General features: G+C 51.9%; 1 protein-coding gene and 64 non-coding genes across 65 annotated transcripts in view; 64 read left to right on the top strand and 1 right to left on the bottom strand.

The window, feature by feature from the left end:
* LOC141382911 (5S ribosomal RNA) overlaps positions 1 to 48 on the top strand; it is a 119-nt gene extending 71 nt beyond the window's left edge. The window contains exon 1 of the ribosomal RNA XR_012403872.1: positions 1 to 48. This exon is cut by the window's left edge and continues 71 nt beyond it. This is a non-coding gene — a ribosomal RNA (5S ribosomal RNA).
* Positions 1 to 11238, bottom strand: part of LOC108182572 (uncharacterized) — a 123237-nt gene that overhangs the window by 45939 nt on the left and 66060 nt on the right. The gene's annotated exons all lie outside the window — the stretch shown is intronic.
* On the top strand, positions 107 to 225 carry LOC141382910 (5S ribosomal RNA). The gene has a single exon (XR_012403871.1). It is a non-coding gene; the product is annotated as a 5S ribosomal RNA (ribosomal RNA).
* LOC141383408 (5S ribosomal RNA) lies at positions 284 to 402 on the top strand. Its single transcript, XR_012404425.1, has one exon. It is a non-coding gene; the product is annotated as a 5S ribosomal RNA (ribosomal RNA).
* Positions 461 to 579, top strand: LOC137492387 (5S ribosomal RNA). The gene has a single exon (XR_011012360.1). It is a non-coding gene; the product is annotated as a 5S ribosomal RNA (ribosomal RNA).
* LOC141383308 (5S ribosomal RNA) lies at positions 638 to 756 on the top strand. Its single transcript, XR_012404320.1, has one exon. It is a non-coding gene; the product is annotated as a 5S ribosomal RNA (ribosomal RNA).
* LOC141383543 (5S ribosomal RNA) lies at positions 815 to 933 on the top strand. The gene has a single exon (XR_012404566.1). It is a non-coding gene; the product is annotated as a 5S ribosomal RNA (ribosomal RNA).
* On the top strand, positions 992 to 1110 carry LOC141383068 (5S ribosomal RNA). Its single transcript, XR_012404034.1, has one exon. It is a non-coding gene; the product is annotated as a 5S ribosomal RNA (ribosomal RNA).
* On the top strand, positions 1169 to 1287 carry LOC141383338 (5S ribosomal RNA). Its single transcript, XR_012404352.1, has one exon. It is a non-coding gene; the product is annotated as a 5S ribosomal RNA (ribosomal RNA).
* On the top strand, positions 1346 to 1464 carry LOC137492392 (5S ribosomal RNA). Its single transcript, XR_011012365.1, has one exon. It is a non-coding gene; the product is annotated as a 5S ribosomal RNA (ribosomal RNA).
* LOC141382909 (5S ribosomal RNA) lies at positions 1523 to 1641 on the top strand. The gene has a single exon (XR_012403870.1). It is a non-coding gene; the product is annotated as a 5S ribosomal RNA (ribosomal RNA).
* Positions 1700 to 1818, top strand: LOC141383355 (5S ribosomal RNA). The gene has a single exon (XR_012404369.1). It is a non-coding gene; the product is annotated as a 5S ribosomal RNA (ribosomal RNA).
* LOC137492396 (5S ribosomal RNA) lies at positions 1877 to 1995 on the top strand. The gene has a single exon (XR_011012369.1). It is a non-coding gene; the product is annotated as a 5S ribosomal RNA (ribosomal RNA).
* LOC137492397 (5S ribosomal RNA) lies at positions 2054 to 2172 on the top strand. Its single transcript, XR_011012370.2, has one exon. It is a non-coding gene; the product is annotated as a 5S ribosomal RNA (ribosomal RNA).
* On the top strand, positions 2231 to 2349 carry LOC141382908 (5S ribosomal RNA). The gene has a single exon (XR_012403869.1). It is a non-coding gene; the product is annotated as a 5S ribosomal RNA (ribosomal RNA).
* On the top strand, positions 2408 to 2526 carry LOC137492399 (5S ribosomal RNA). The gene has a single exon (XR_011012372.1). It is a non-coding gene; the product is annotated as a 5S ribosomal RNA (ribosomal RNA).
* On the top strand, positions 2585 to 2703 carry LOC141383451 (5S ribosomal RNA). Its single transcript, XR_012404469.1, has one exon. It is a non-coding gene; the product is annotated as a 5S ribosomal RNA (ribosomal RNA).
* LOC137492401 (5S ribosomal RNA) lies at positions 2762 to 2880 on the top strand. The gene has a single exon (XR_011012374.2). It is a non-coding gene; the product is annotated as a 5S ribosomal RNA (ribosomal RNA).
* LOC141382907 (5S ribosomal RNA) lies at positions 2939 to 3057 on the top strand. The gene has a single exon (XR_012403868.1). It is a non-coding gene; the product is annotated as a 5S ribosomal RNA (ribosomal RNA).
* LOC141382906 (5S ribosomal RNA) lies at positions 3116 to 3234 on the top strand. Its single transcript, XR_012403867.1, has one exon. It is a non-coding gene; the product is annotated as a 5S ribosomal RNA (ribosomal RNA).
* On the top strand, positions 3293 to 3411 carry LOC137492405 (5S ribosomal RNA). The gene has a single exon (XR_011012378.2). It is a non-coding gene; the product is annotated as a 5S ribosomal RNA (ribosomal RNA).
* On the top strand, positions 3470 to 3588 carry LOC137492406 (5S ribosomal RNA). Its single transcript, XR_011012379.1, has one exon. It is a non-coding gene; the product is annotated as a 5S ribosomal RNA (ribosomal RNA).
* LOC137492407 (5S ribosomal RNA) lies at positions 3647 to 3765 on the top strand. Its single transcript, XR_011012380.2, has one exon. It is a non-coding gene; the product is annotated as a 5S ribosomal RNA (ribosomal RNA).
* LOC137492408 (5S ribosomal RNA) lies at positions 3824 to 3942 on the top strand. Its single transcript, XR_011012381.1, has one exon. It is a non-coding gene; the product is annotated as a 5S ribosomal RNA (ribosomal RNA).
* On the top strand, positions 4001 to 4119 carry LOC137492409 (5S ribosomal RNA). The gene has a single exon (XR_011012382.1). It is a non-coding gene; the product is annotated as a 5S ribosomal RNA (ribosomal RNA).
* LOC137492410 (5S ribosomal RNA) lies at positions 4178 to 4296 on the top strand. Its single transcript, XR_011012383.1, has one exon. It is a non-coding gene; the product is annotated as a 5S ribosomal RNA (ribosomal RNA).
* Positions 4355 to 4473, top strand: LOC137492411 (5S ribosomal RNA). The gene has a single exon (XR_011012384.1). It is a non-coding gene; the product is annotated as a 5S ribosomal RNA (ribosomal RNA).
* On the top strand, positions 4532 to 4650 carry LOC141383134 (5S ribosomal RNA). The gene has a single exon (XR_012404108.1). It is a non-coding gene; the product is annotated as a 5S ribosomal RNA (ribosomal RNA).
* LOC141383133 (5S ribosomal RNA) lies at positions 4709 to 4827 on the top strand. The gene has a single exon (XR_012404107.1). It is a non-coding gene; the product is annotated as a 5S ribosomal RNA (ribosomal RNA).
* On the top strand, positions 4886 to 5004 carry LOC141382905 (5S ribosomal RNA). Its single transcript, XR_012403866.1, has one exon. It is a non-coding gene; the product is annotated as a 5S ribosomal RNA (ribosomal RNA).
* Positions 5063 to 5181, top strand: LOC141382904 (5S ribosomal RNA). The gene has a single exon (XR_012403865.1). It is a non-coding gene; the product is annotated as a 5S ribosomal RNA (ribosomal RNA).
* On the top strand, positions 5240 to 5358 carry LOC141383662 (5S ribosomal RNA). The gene has a single exon (XR_012404693.1). It is a non-coding gene; the product is annotated as a 5S ribosomal RNA (ribosomal RNA).
* On the top strand, positions 5417 to 5535 carry LOC141382903 (5S ribosomal RNA). Its single transcript, XR_012403864.1, has one exon. It is a non-coding gene; the product is annotated as a 5S ribosomal RNA (ribosomal RNA).
* LOC141382902 (5S ribosomal RNA) lies at positions 5594 to 5712 on the top strand. Its single transcript, XR_012403863.1, has one exon. It is a non-coding gene; the product is annotated as a 5S ribosomal RNA (ribosomal RNA).
* LOC141382901 (5S ribosomal RNA) lies at positions 5771 to 5889 on the top strand. The gene has a single exon (XR_012403862.1). It is a non-coding gene; the product is annotated as a 5S ribosomal RNA (ribosomal RNA).
* On the top strand, positions 5948 to 6066 carry LOC141382900 (5S ribosomal RNA). Its single transcript, XR_012403861.1, has one exon. It is a non-coding gene; the product is annotated as a 5S ribosomal RNA (ribosomal RNA).
* On the top strand, positions 6125 to 6243 carry LOC141383434 (5S ribosomal RNA). Its single transcript, XR_012404452.1, has one exon. It is a non-coding gene; the product is annotated as a 5S ribosomal RNA (ribosomal RNA).
* LOC141383067 (5S ribosomal RNA) lies at positions 6302 to 6420 on the top strand. Its single transcript, XR_012404033.1, has one exon. It is a non-coding gene; the product is annotated as a 5S ribosomal RNA (ribosomal RNA).
* Positions 6479 to 6597, top strand: LOC141382899 (5S ribosomal RNA). Its single transcript, XR_012403860.1, has one exon. It is a non-coding gene; the product is annotated as a 5S ribosomal RNA (ribosomal RNA).
* On the top strand, positions 6656 to 6774 carry LOC141383489 (5S ribosomal RNA). Its single transcript, XR_012404510.1, has one exon. It is a non-coding gene; the product is annotated as a 5S ribosomal RNA (ribosomal RNA).
* Positions 6833 to 6951, top strand: LOC141383431 (5S ribosomal RNA). The gene has a single exon (XR_012404450.1). It is a non-coding gene; the product is annotated as a 5S ribosomal RNA (ribosomal RNA).
* On the top strand, positions 7010 to 7128 carry LOC141383652 (5S ribosomal RNA). Its single transcript, XR_012404682.1, has one exon. It is a non-coding gene; the product is annotated as a 5S ribosomal RNA (ribosomal RNA).
* On the top strand, positions 7187 to 7305 carry LOC141383520 (5S ribosomal RNA). Its single transcript, XR_012404541.1, has one exon. It is a non-coding gene; the product is annotated as a 5S ribosomal RNA (ribosomal RNA).
* Positions 7364 to 7482, top strand: LOC141382898 (5S ribosomal RNA). Its single transcript, XR_012403859.1, has one exon. It is a non-coding gene; the product is annotated as a 5S ribosomal RNA (ribosomal RNA).
* On the top strand, positions 7541 to 7659 carry LOC141382897 (5S ribosomal RNA). Its single transcript, XR_012403858.1, has one exon. It is a non-coding gene; the product is annotated as a 5S ribosomal RNA (ribosomal RNA).
* Positions 7718 to 7836, top strand: LOC141382896 (5S ribosomal RNA). The gene has a single exon (XR_012403857.1). It is a non-coding gene; the product is annotated as a 5S ribosomal RNA (ribosomal RNA).
* Positions 7895 to 8013, top strand: LOC141382895 (5S ribosomal RNA). The gene has a single exon (XR_012403856.1). It is a non-coding gene; the product is annotated as a 5S ribosomal RNA (ribosomal RNA).
* On the top strand, positions 8072 to 8190 carry LOC141383337 (5S ribosomal RNA). The gene has a single exon (XR_012404351.1). It is a non-coding gene; the product is annotated as a 5S ribosomal RNA (ribosomal RNA).
* LOC141382894 (5S ribosomal RNA) lies at positions 8249 to 8367 on the top strand. Its single transcript, XR_012403855.1, has one exon. It is a non-coding gene; the product is annotated as a 5S ribosomal RNA (ribosomal RNA).
* LOC141382893 (5S ribosomal RNA) lies at positions 8426 to 8544 on the top strand. Its single transcript, XR_012403854.1, has one exon. It is a non-coding gene; the product is annotated as a 5S ribosomal RNA (ribosomal RNA).
* LOC141382892 (5S ribosomal RNA) lies at positions 8603 to 8721 on the top strand. Its single transcript, XR_012403853.1, has one exon. It is a non-coding gene; the product is annotated as a 5S ribosomal RNA (ribosomal RNA).
* Positions 8780 to 8898, top strand: LOC141382891 (5S ribosomal RNA). Its single transcript, XR_012403852.1, has one exon. It is a non-coding gene; the product is annotated as a 5S ribosomal RNA (ribosomal RNA).
* On the top strand, positions 8957 to 9075 carry LOC141382890 (5S ribosomal RNA). The gene has a single exon (XR_012403851.1). It is a non-coding gene; the product is annotated as a 5S ribosomal RNA (ribosomal RNA).
* LOC141382889 (5S ribosomal RNA) lies at positions 9134 to 9252 on the top strand. The gene has a single exon (XR_012403850.1). It is a non-coding gene; the product is annotated as a 5S ribosomal RNA (ribosomal RNA).
* LOC141382888 (5S ribosomal RNA) lies at positions 9311 to 9429 on the top strand. Its single transcript, XR_012403849.1, has one exon. It is a non-coding gene; the product is annotated as a 5S ribosomal RNA (ribosomal RNA).
* On the top strand, positions 9488 to 9606 carry LOC141382887 (5S ribosomal RNA). Its single transcript, XR_012403848.1, has one exon. It is a non-coding gene; the product is annotated as a 5S ribosomal RNA (ribosomal RNA).
* On the top strand, positions 9665 to 9783 carry LOC141382886 (5S ribosomal RNA). The gene has a single exon (XR_012403847.1). It is a non-coding gene; the product is annotated as a 5S ribosomal RNA (ribosomal RNA).
* LOC141382885 (5S ribosomal RNA) lies at positions 9842 to 9960 on the top strand. Its single transcript, XR_012403846.1, has one exon. It is a non-coding gene; the product is annotated as a 5S ribosomal RNA (ribosomal RNA).
* Positions 10019 to 10137, top strand: LOC141382884 (5S ribosomal RNA). The gene has a single exon (XR_012403845.1). It is a non-coding gene; the product is annotated as a 5S ribosomal RNA (ribosomal RNA).
* Positions 10196 to 10314, top strand: LOC141382883 (5S ribosomal RNA). The gene has a single exon (XR_012403844.1). It is a non-coding gene; the product is annotated as a 5S ribosomal RNA (ribosomal RNA).
* LOC141382881 (5S ribosomal RNA) lies at positions 10373 to 10491 on the top strand. Its single transcript, XR_012403842.1, has one exon. It is a non-coding gene; the product is annotated as a 5S ribosomal RNA (ribosomal RNA).
* Positions 10550 to 10668, top strand: LOC141382880 (5S ribosomal RNA). The gene has a single exon (XR_012403841.1). It is a non-coding gene; the product is annotated as a 5S ribosomal RNA (ribosomal RNA).
* LOC141382879 (5S ribosomal RNA) lies at positions 10727 to 10845 on the top strand. The gene has a single exon (XR_012403840.1). It is a non-coding gene; the product is annotated as a 5S ribosomal RNA (ribosomal RNA).
* LOC141382878 (5S ribosomal RNA) lies at positions 10904 to 11022 on the top strand. The gene has a single exon (XR_012403839.1). It is a non-coding gene; the product is annotated as a 5S ribosomal RNA (ribosomal RNA).
* Positions 11081 to 11199, top strand: LOC141382877 (5S ribosomal RNA). Its single transcript, XR_012403838.1, has one exon. It is a non-coding gene; the product is annotated as a 5S ribosomal RNA (ribosomal RNA).

Genomic DNA, 11238 nt, shown 5'->3' with positions numbered 1-11238 from the left:
TTAGTACTTGGATGGGAGACCGCCTGGGAATACCAGGTGCTGTAAGCTTTTCGAAGTGCTTCATTTGGCAGCTGCTTTAAATAGCCAACGCTTGACAGCCTCTTTCGCTTACGGCCATACCACCCTGGAAATGCCCGATCTCATCTGAACTCGGAAGTAAAGCAGGGTCGGGCCTGGTTAGTACTTGGATGGGAGACCGCCTGGGAATACCAGGTGCTGTAAGCTTTTCGAAGTGCTTCATTTGGCAGCTGCTTTAAATAGCCAACGCTTGACAGCCTCTTTCGCTTACGGCCATACCACCCTGGAAATGCCCGATCTCRTCTGAACTYGGAAGTAAAGCAGGGTCGGGCCTGGTTAGTACTTGGATGGGAGACCGCCTGGGAATACCAGGTGCTGTAAGCTTTTCGAAGTGCTTCATTTGGCAGCTGCTTTAAATAGCCAACGCTTGACAGCCTCTTTCGCTTACGGCCATACCACCCTGGAAATGCCCGATCTCATCTGAACTCGGAAGTAAAGCAGGGTCGGGCCTGGTTAGTACTTGGATGGGAGACCGCCTGGGAATACCAGGTGCTGTAAGCTTTTCGAAGTGCTTCATTTGGCAGCTGCTTTAAATAGCCAACGCTTGACAGCCTCTTTCGCTTACGGCCATACCACCCTGGAAATGCCCGATCTCATCTGAACTCGGAAGTAAAGCAGGGTCGGGCCTGGTTAGTACTTGSATGGGAGACCGCCTGGGAATACCAGGTGCTGTAAGCTTTTCGAAGTGCTTCATTTGGCAGCTGCTTTAAATAGCCAACGCTTGACAGCCTCTTTCGCTTACGGCCATACCACCCTGGAAATGCCCGATCTCATCTGAACTCGGAAGTAAAGCAGGGTCGGGCCTGGTTAGYACTTGGATGGGAGACCGCCTGGGAATACCAGGTGCTGTAAGCTTTTCGAAGTGCTTCATTTGGCAGCTGCTTTAAATAGCCAACGCTTGACAGCCTCTTTCGCTTACGGCCATACCACCCTGKAAATGCCCGATCTCATCTGAACTCGGAAGTAAAGCAGGGTCGGGCCTGGTTAGTACTTGGATGGGAGACCGCCTGGGAATACCAGGTGCTGTAAGCTTTTCGAAGTGCTTCATTTGGCAGCTGCTTTAAATAGCCAACGCTTGACAGCCTCTTTCGCTTACGGCCATACCACCCTGGAAATGCCCGATCTCATCTGAACTCGGAAGTAAAGCAGGGTCGGGYCTGGTTAGTACTTGGATGGGAGACCGCCTGGGAATACCAGGTGCTGTAAGCTTTTCGAAGTGCTTCATTTGGCAGCTGCTTTAAATAGCCAACGCTTGACAGCCTCTTTCGCTTACGGCCATACCACCCTGGAAATGCCCGATCTCATCTGAACTCGGAAGTAAAGCAGGGTCGGGCCTGGTTAGTACTTGGATGGGAGACCGCCTGGGAATACCAGGTGCTGTAAGCTTTTCGAAGTGCTTCATTTGGCAGCTGCTTTAAATAGCCAACGCTTGACAGCCTCTTTCGCTTACGGCCATACCACCCTGGAAATGCCCGATCTCATCTGAACTCGGAAGTAAAGCAGGGTCGGGCCTGGTTAGTACTTGGATGGGAGACCGCCTGGGAATACCAGGTGCTGTAAGCTTTTCGAAGTGCTTCATTTGGCAGCTGCTTTAAATAGCCAACGCTTGACAGCCTCTTTCGCTTACGGCCATACCACCCTGGAAATGCCCGATCTCATCTGAACTCGGAAGTAAAGCAGGGTYGGGCCTGGTTAGTRCTTGGATGGGAGACCGCCTGGGAATACCAGGTGCTGTAAGCTTTTCGAAGTGCTTCATTTGGCAGCTGCTTTAAATAGCCAACGCTTGACAGCCTCTTTCGCTTACGGCCATACCACCCTGGAAATGCCCGATCTCATCTGAACTCGGAAGTAAAGCAGGGTCGGGCCTGGTTAGTACTTGGATGGGAGACCGCCTGGGAATACCAGGTGCTGTAAGCTTTTCGAAGTGCTTCATTTGGCAGCTGCTTTAAATAGCCAACGCTTGACAGCCTCTTTCGCTTACGGCCATACCACCCTGGAAATGCCCGATCTCATCTGAACTCGGAAGTAAAGCAGGGTCGGGCCTGGTTAGTACTTGGWTGGGAGACCGCCTGGGAATACCAGGTGCTGTAAGCTTTTCGAAGTGCTTCATTTGGCAGCTGCTTTAAATAGCCAACGCTTGACAGCCTCTTTCGCTTACGGCCATACCACCCTGGAAATGCCCGATCTCATCTGAACTCGGAAGTAAAGCAGGGTCGGGCCTGGTTAGTACTTGGATGGGAGACCGCCTGGGAATACCAGGTGCTGTAAGCTTTTCGAAGTGCTTCATTTGGCAGCTGCTTTAAATAGCCAACGCTTGACAGCCTCTTTCGCTTACGGCCATACCACCCTGGAAATGCCCGATCTCATCTGAACTCGGAAGTAAAGCAGGGTCGGGCCTGGTTAGTACTTGGATGGGAGACCGCCTGGGAATACCAGGTGCTGTAAGCTTTTCGAAGTGCTTCATTTGGCAGCTGCTTTAAATAGCCAACGCTTGACAGCCTCTTTCGCTTACGGCCATACCACCCTGGAAATGCCCGATCTCATCTGAACTYGGAAGTAAAGCAGGGTCGGGCCTGGTTAGTACTTGGATGGGAGACCGCCTGGGAATRCCAGGTGCTGTAAGCTTTTCGAAGTGCTTCATTTGGCAGCTGCTTTAAATAGCCAACGCTTGACAGCCTCTTTCGCTTACGGCCATACCACCCTGGAAATGCCCGATCTCATCTGAACTCGGAAGTAAAGCAGGGTCGGGCCTGGTTAGTACTTGGATGGGAGACYGCCTGGGAATACCAGKTGCTGTAAGCTTTTCGAAGTGCTTCATTTGGCAGCTGCTTTAAATAGCYAACGCTTGACAGCCTCTTTCGCTTACGGCCATACCACCCTGGAAATGCCCGATCTCATCTGAACTCGGAAGTAAAGCAGGGTCGGGCCTGGTTAGTACTTGGATGGGAGACCGCCTGGGAATACCAGGTGCTGTAAGCTTTTCGAAGTGCTTCATTTGGCAGCTGCTTTAAATAGCCAACGCTTGACAGCCTCTTTCGCTTACGGCCATACCACCCTGGAAATGCCCGATCTCATCTGAACTCGGAAGTAAAGCAGGGTCGGGCCTGGTTAGTACTTGGATGGGAGACCGCCTGGGAATACCAGGTGCTGTAAGCTTTTCGAAGTGCTTCATTTGGCAGCTGCTTTAAATAGCCAACGCTTGACAGCCTCTTTCGCTTACGGCCATACCACCCTGGAAATGCCCGATCTCATCTGAACTCGGAAGTAAAGCAGGGTCGGKCCTGGTTAGTACTTGGATGGGAGACCGCCTGGGAATACCAGGTGCTGTAAGCTTTTCGAAGTGCTTCATTTGGCAGCTGCTTTAAATAGCCAACGCTTGACAGCCTCTTTCGCTTACGGCCATACCACCCTGGAAATGCCCGATCTCATCTGAACTCGGAAGTAAAGCAGGGTCGGGCCTGGTTAGTACTTGGATGGGAGACCGCCTGGGAATACCAGGTGCTGTAAGCTTTTCGAAGTGCTTCATTTGGCAGCTGCTTTAAATAGCCAACGCTTGACAGCCTCTTTCGCTTACGGCCATACCACCCTGGAAATGCCCGATCTCATCTGAACTCGGAAGTARAGCAGGGTCGGGCCTGGTTAGTACTTGGATGGGAGACCGCCTGGGAATACCAGGTGCTGTAAGCTTTTCGAAGTGCTTCATTTGGCAGCTGCTTTAAATAGCCAACGCTTGACAGCCTCTTTCGCTTACGGCCATACCACCCTGGAAATGCCCGATCTCATCTGAACTCGGAAGTAAAGCAGGGTCGGGCCTGGTTAGTACTTGGATGGGAGACCGCCTGGGAATACCAGGTGCTGTAAGCTTTTCGAAGTGCTTCATTTGGCAGCTGCTTTAAATAGCCAACGCTTGACAGCCTCTTTCGCTTACGGCCATACCACCCTGGAAATGCCCGATCTCATCTGAACTCGGAAGTAAAGCAGGGTCGGGCCTGGTTAGTACTTGGATGGGAGACCGCCTGGGAATACCAGGTGCTGTAAGCTTTTCGAAGTGCTTCATTTGGCAGCTGCTTTAAATAGCCAACGCTTGACAGCCTCTTTCGCTTACGGCCATACCACCCTGGAAATGCCCGATCTCATCTGAACTCGGAAGTAAAGCAGGGTCGGGCCTGGTTAGTACTTGGATGGGAGACCGCCTGGGAATACCAGGTGCTGTAAGCTTTTCGAAGTGCTTCATTTGGCAGCTGCTTTAAATAGCCAACGCTTGACAGCCTCTTTCGCTTACGGCCATACCACCCTGGAAATGCCCGATCTCATCTGAACTCGGAAGTAAAGCAGGGTCGGGCCTGGTTAGTACTTGGATGGGAGACCGCCTGGGAATACCAGGTGCTGTAAGCTTTTCGAAGTGCTTCATTTGGCAGCTGCTTTAAATAGCCAACGCTTGACAGCCTCTTTCGCTTACGGCCATACCACCCTGGAAATGCCCGATCTCATCTGAACTCGGAAGTAAAGCAGGGTCGGGCCTGGTTAGTACTTGGWTGGGAGACCGCCTGGGAATACCAGGTGCTGTAAGCTTTTCGAAGTGCTTCATTTGGCAGCTGCTTTAAATAGCCAACGCTTGACAGCCTCTTTCGCTTAYGGCCATACCACCCTGGAAATGCCCGATCTCATCTGAACTCGGAAGTAAAGCAGGGTCGGGCCTGGTTAGTACTTGGATGGGAGACCGCCTGGGAATACCAGGTGCTGTAAGCTTTTCGAAGTGCTTCATTTGGCAGCTGCTTTAAATAGCCAACGCTTGACAGCCTCTTTCGCTTACGGCCATACCACCCTGGAAATGCCCGATCTCATCTGAACTCGGAAGTAAAGCAGGGTCGGGCCTGGTTAGTACTTGGATGGGAGACCGCCTGGGAATACCAGGTGCTGTAAGCTTTTCGAAGTGCTTCATTTGGCAGCTGCTTTAAATAGCCAACGCTTGACAGCCTCTTTCGCTTACGGCCATACCACCCTGGAAATGCCCGATCTCATCTGAACTCGGAAGTAAAGCAGGGTCGGGCCTGGTTAGTACTTGGATGGGAGACCGCCTGGGAATACCAGGTGCTGTAAGCTTTTCGAAGTGCTTCATTTGGCAGCTGCTTTAAATAGCCAACGCTTGACAGCCTCTTTCGCTTACGGCCATACCACCCTGGAAATGCCCGATCTCATCTGAACTCGGAAGTAAAGCAGGGTCGGGCCTGGTTAGTACTTGGATGGGAGACYGCCTGGGAATACCAGKTGCTGTAAGCTTTTCGAAGTGCTTCATTTGGCAGCTGCTTTAAATAGCYAACGCTTGACAGCCTCTTTCGCTTACGGCCATACCACCCTGGAAATGCCCGATCTCATCTGAACTCGGAAGTAAAGCAGGGTCGGGCCTGGTTAGTACTTGGATGGGAGACCGCCTGGGAATACCAGGTGCTGTAAGCTTTTCGAAGTGCTTCATTTGGCAGCTGCTTTAAATAGCCAACGCTTGACAGCCTCTTTCGCTTACGGCCATACCACCCTGGAAATGCCCGATCTCATCTGAACTCGGAAGTAAAGCAGGGTCGGGCCTGGTTAGTACTTGGATGGGAGACCGCCTGGGAATACCAGGTGCTGTAAGCTTTTCGAAGTGCTTCATTTGGCAGCTGCTTTAAATAGCCAACGCTTGACAGCCTCTTTCGCTTACGGCCATACCACCCTGGAAATGCCCGATCTCATCTGAACTCGGAAGTAAAGCAGGGTCGGGCCTGGTTAGTACTTGGATGGGAGACCGCCTGGGAATACCAGGTGCTGTAAGCTTTTCGAAGTGCTTCATTTGGCAGCTGCTTTAAATAGCCAACGCTTGACAGCCTCTTTCGCTTACGGCCATACCACCCTGGAAATGCCCGATCTCATCTGAACTCGGAAGTAAAGCAGGGTCGGGCCTGGTTAGTACTTGGATGGGAGACCGCCTGGGAATACCAGGTGCTGTAAGCTTTTCGAAGTGCTTCATTTGGCAGCTGCTTTAAATAGCCAACGCTTGACAGCCTCTTTCGCTTACGGCCATACCACCCTGGAAATGCCCGATCTCATCTGAACTCGGAAGTARAGCAGGGTCGGGCCTGGTTAGTACTTGGATGGGAGACCGCCTGGGAATACCAGGTGCTGTAAGCTTTTCGAAGTGCTTCATTTGGCAGCTGCTTTAAATAGCCAACGCTTGACAGCCTCTTTCGCTTACGGCCATACCACCCTGGAWATGCCCGATCTCATCTGAACTCGGAAGTAAAGCAGGGTCGGGCCTGGTTAGTACTTGGATGGGAGACCGCCTGGGAATACCAGGTGCTGTAAGCTTTTCGAAGTGCTTCATTTGGCAGCTGCTTTAAATAGCCAACGCTTGACAGCCTCTTTCGCTTACGGCCATACCACCCTGGAAATGCCCGATCTCATCTGAACTCGGAAGTAAAGCAGGGTCGGGCCTGGTTAGTACTTGGATGGGAGACCGCCTGGGAATACCAGGTGCTGTAAGCTTTTCGAAGTGCTTCATTTGGCAGCTGCTTTAAATAGCCAACGCTTGACAGCCTCTTTCGCTTACGGCCATACCACCCTGGAAATGCCYGATCTCATCTGAACTCGGAAGTAAAGCAGGGTCGGGCCTGGTTAGTACTTGGATGGGAGACCGSCTGGGAATACCAGGTGCTGTAAGCTTTTCGAAGTGCTTCATTTGGCAGCTGCTTTAAATAGCCAACGCTTGACAGCCTCTTTCGCTTACGGCCATACCACCCTGGAAATGCCCGATCTCATCTGAACTCGGAAGTAAAGCAGGGTCGGGCCTGGTTAGTAMTTGGATGGGAGACCGCCTGGGAATACCAGGTGCTGTAAGCTTTTCGAAGTGCTTCATTTGGCAGCTGMTTTAAATAGCCAACGCTTGACAGCCTCTTTCGCTTACGGCCATACCACCCTGGAAATGCCCGATYTCATCTGAACTCGGAAGTAAAGCAGGGTCGGGCCTGGTTAGTACTTGGATGKGAGACCGCCTGGGAATACCAGGTGCTGTAAGCTTTTCKAAGTGCTTCATTTGGCAGCTGCTTTAAATAGCCAACGCTTGACAGCCTCTTTCGCTTACGGCCATACYACCCTGGAAATGCCCGATCTCATCTGAACTCGGAAGTAAAGCAGGGTCGGGCCTGGTTAGTACTTGGAYGGGAGACCGCCTGGGAATACCAGGTGCTGTAAGCTTTTCGAAGTGCTTCATTTGGCAGCTGCTTTAAATAGCCAACGCTTGACAGCCTCTTTCGCTTACGGCCATACCACCCTGGAAATGCCCGATCTCATCTGAACTCGGAAGTAAAGCAGGGTCGGGCCTGGTTAGTACTTGGATGGGAGACCGCCTGGGAATACCAGGTGCTGTAAGCTTTTCGAAGTGCTTCATTTGGCAGCTGCTTTAAATAGCCAACGCTTGACAGCCTCTTTCGCTTACGGCCATACCACCCTGGAAATGCCCGATCTCATCTGAACTCGGAAGTAAAGCAGGGTCGGGCCTGGTTAGTACTTGGATGGGAGACCGCCTGGGAATACCAGGTGCTGTAAGCTTTTCGAAGTGCTTCATTTGGCAGCTGCTTTAAATAGCCAACGCTTGACAGCCTCTTTCGCTTACGGCCATACCACCCTGGAAATGCCCGATCTCATCTGAACTCGGAAGTAAAGCAGGGTCGGGCCTGGTTAGTACTTGGATGGGAGACCGCCTGGGAATACCAGGTGCTGTAAGCTTTTCGAAGTGCTTCATTTGGCAGCTGCTTTAAATAGCCAACGCTTGACAGCCTCTTTCGCTTACGGCCATACCACCCTGGAAATGCCCGATCTCATCTGAACTCGGAAGTAAAGCAGGGTCGGGCCTGGTTAGTACTTGGATGGGAGACCGCCTGGGAATACCAGGTGCTGTAAGCTTTTCGAAGTGCTTCATTTGGCAGCTGCTTTAAATAGCCAACGCTTGACAGCCTCTTTCGCTTACGGCCATACCACCCTGGAAATGCCCGATCTCATCTGAACTCGGAAGTAAAGCAGGGTCGGGYCTGGTTAGTACTTGGATGGGAGACCGCCTGGGAATACCAGGTGCTGTAAGCTTTTCGAAGTGCTTCATTTGGCAGCTGCTTTAAATAGCCAACGCTTGACAGCCTCTTTCGCTTACGGCCATACCACCCTGGAAATGCCCGATCTCATCTGAACTCGGAAGTAAAGCAGGGTCGGGCCTGGTTAGTACTTGGATGGGAGACCGCCTGGGAATACCAGGTGCTGTAAGCTTTTCGAAGTGCTTCATTTGGCAGCTGCTTTAAATAGCCAACGCTTGACAGCCTCTTTCGCTTACGGCCATACCACCCTGGAAATGCCCGATCTCATCTGAACTCGGAAGTAAAGCAGGGTCGGGCCTGGTTAGTACTTGGATGGGAGACCGCCTGGGAATACCAGGTGCTGTAAGCTTTTCGAAGTGCTTCATTTGGCAGCTGCTTTAAATAGCCAACGCTTGACAGCCTCTTTCGCTTACGGCCATACCACCCTGGAAATGCCCGATCTCATCTGAACTCGGAAGTAAAGCAGGGTCGGGCCTGGTTAGTACTTGGATGGGAGACCGCCTGGGAATACCAGGTGCTGTAAGCTTTTCGAAGTGCTTCATTTGGCAGCTGCTTTAAATAGCCAACGCTTGACAGCCTCTTTCGCTTACGGCCATACCACCCTGGAAATGCCCGATCTCATCTGAACTCGGAAGTAAAGCAGGGTCGGGCCTGGTTAGTACTTGGATGGGAGACCGCCTGGGAATACCAGGTGCTGTAAGCTTTTCGAAGTGCTTCATTTGGCAGCTGCTTTAAATAGCCAACGCTTGACAGCCTCTTTCGCTTACGGCCATACCACCCTGGAAATGCCCGATCTCATCTGAACTCGGAAGTAAAGCAGGGTCGGGCCTGGTTAGTACTTGGATGGGAGACCGCCTGGGAATACCAGGTGCTGTAAGCTTTTCGAAGTGCTTCATTTGGCAGCTGCTTTAAATAGCCAACGCTTGACAGCCTCTTTCGCTTACGGCCATACCACCCTGGAAATGCCCGATCTCATCTGAACTCGGAAGTAAAGCAGGGTCGGGCCTGGTTAGTACTTGGATGGGAGACCGCCTGGGAATACCAGGTGCTGTAAGCTTTTCGAAGTGCTTCATTTGGCAGCTGCTTTAAATAGCCAACGCTTGACAGCCTCTTTCGCTTACGGCCATACCACCCTGGAAATGCCCGATCTCATCTGAACTCGGAAGTAAAGCAGGGTCGGGCCTGGTTAGTACTTGGATGGGAGACCGCCTGGGAATACCAGGTGCTGTAAGCTTTTCGAAGTGCTTCATTTGGCAGCTGCTTTAAATAGCCAACGCTTGACAGCCTCTTTCGCTTACGGCCATACCACCCTGGAAATGCCCGATCTCATCTGAACTCGGAAGTAAAGCAGGGTCGGGCCTGGTTAGTACTTGGATGGGAGACCGCCTGGGAATACCAGGTGCTGTAAGCTTTTCGAAGTGCTTCATTTGGCAGCTGCTTTAAATAGCCAACGCTTGACAGCCTCTTTCGCTTACGGCCATACCACCCTGGAAATGCCCGATCTCATCTGAACTCGGAAGTAAAGCAGGGTCGGGCCTGGTTAGTACTTGGATGGGAGACCGCCTGGGAATACCAGGTGCTGTAAGCTTTTCGAAGTGCTTCATTTGGCAGCTGCTTTAAATAGCCAACGCTTGACAGCCTCTTTCGCTTACGGCCATACCACCCTGGAAATGCCCGATCTCATCTGAACTCGGAAGTAAAGCAGGGTCGGGCCTGGTTAGTACTTGGATGGGAGACCGCCTGGGAATACCAGGTGCTGTAAGCTTTTCGAAGTGCTTCATTTGGCAGCTGCTTTAAATAGCCAACGCTTGACAGCCTCTTTCGCTTACGGCCATACCACCCTGGAAATGCCCGATCTCATCTGAACTCGGAAGTAAAGCAGGGTCGGGCCTGGTTAGTACTTGGATGGGAGACCGCCTGGGAATACCAGGTGCTGTAAGCTTTTCGAAGTGCTTCATTTGGCAGCTGCTTTAAATAGCCAACGCTTGACAGCCTCTTTCGCTTACGGCCATACCACCCTGGAAATGCCCGATCTCATCTGAACTCGGAAGTAAAGCAGGGTCGGGCCTGGTTAGTACTTGGATGGGAGACCGCCTGGGAATACCAGGTGCTGTAAGCTTTTCGAAGTGCTTCATTTGGCAGCTGCTTTAAATAGCCAACGCTTGACAGCCTCTTTCGCTTACGGCCATACCACCCTGGAAATGCCCGATCTCATCTGAACTCGGAAGTAAAGCAGGGTCGGGCCTGGTTAGTACTTGGATGGGAGACCGCCTGGGAATACCAGGTGCTGTAAGCTTTTCGAAGTGCTTCATTTGGCAGCTGCTTTAAATAGCCAACGCTTGACAGCCTCTTTCGCTTACGGCCATACCACCCTGGAAATGCCCGATCTCATCTGAACTCGGAAGTAAAGCAGGGTCGGGCCTGGTTAGTACTTGGATGGGAGACCGCCTGGGAATACCAGGTGCTGTAAGCTTTTCGAAGTGCTTCATTTGGCAGCTGCTTTAAATAGCCAACGCTTGACAGCCTCTTTCGCTTACGGCCATACCACCCTGGAAATGCCCGATCTCATCTGAACTCGGAAGTAAAGCAGGGTCGGGCCTGGTTAGTACTTGGATGGGAGACCGCCTGGGAATACCAGGTGCTGTAAGCTTTTCGAAGTGCTTCATTTGGCAGCTGCTTTAAATAGCCAACGCTTGACAGCCTCTTTCGCTTACGGCCATACCACCCTGGAAATGCCCGATCTCATCTGAACTCGGAAGTAAAGCAGGGTCGGGCCTGGTTAGTACTTGGATGGGAGACCGCCTGGGAATACCAGGTGCTGTAAGCTTTTCGAAGTGCTTCATTTGGCAGCTGCTTTAAATAGCCAACGCTTGACAGCCTCTTTCGCTTACGGCCATACCACCCTGGAAATGCCCGATCTCATCTGAACTCGGAAGTAAAGCAGGGTCGGGCCTGGTTAGTACTTGGATGGGAGACCGCCTGGGAATACCAGGTGCTGTAAGCTTTTCGAAGTGCTTCATTTGGCAGCTGCTTTAAATAGCCA

This window comes from Danio rerio, chromosome 4 (assembly GCF_049306965.1).
Source record: "Danio rerio strain Tuebingen ecotype United States chromosome 4, GRCz12tu, whole genome shotgun sequence".
Classification (NCBI taxonomy): domain Eukaryota; kingdom Metazoa; phylum Chordata; class Actinopteri; order Cypriniformes; family Danionidae; genus Danio; species Danio rerio.
The sequence above is the reverse complement of the archived record's forward strand: the minus strand, read 5'-3'. Positions and strand labels throughout refer to the sequence as shown.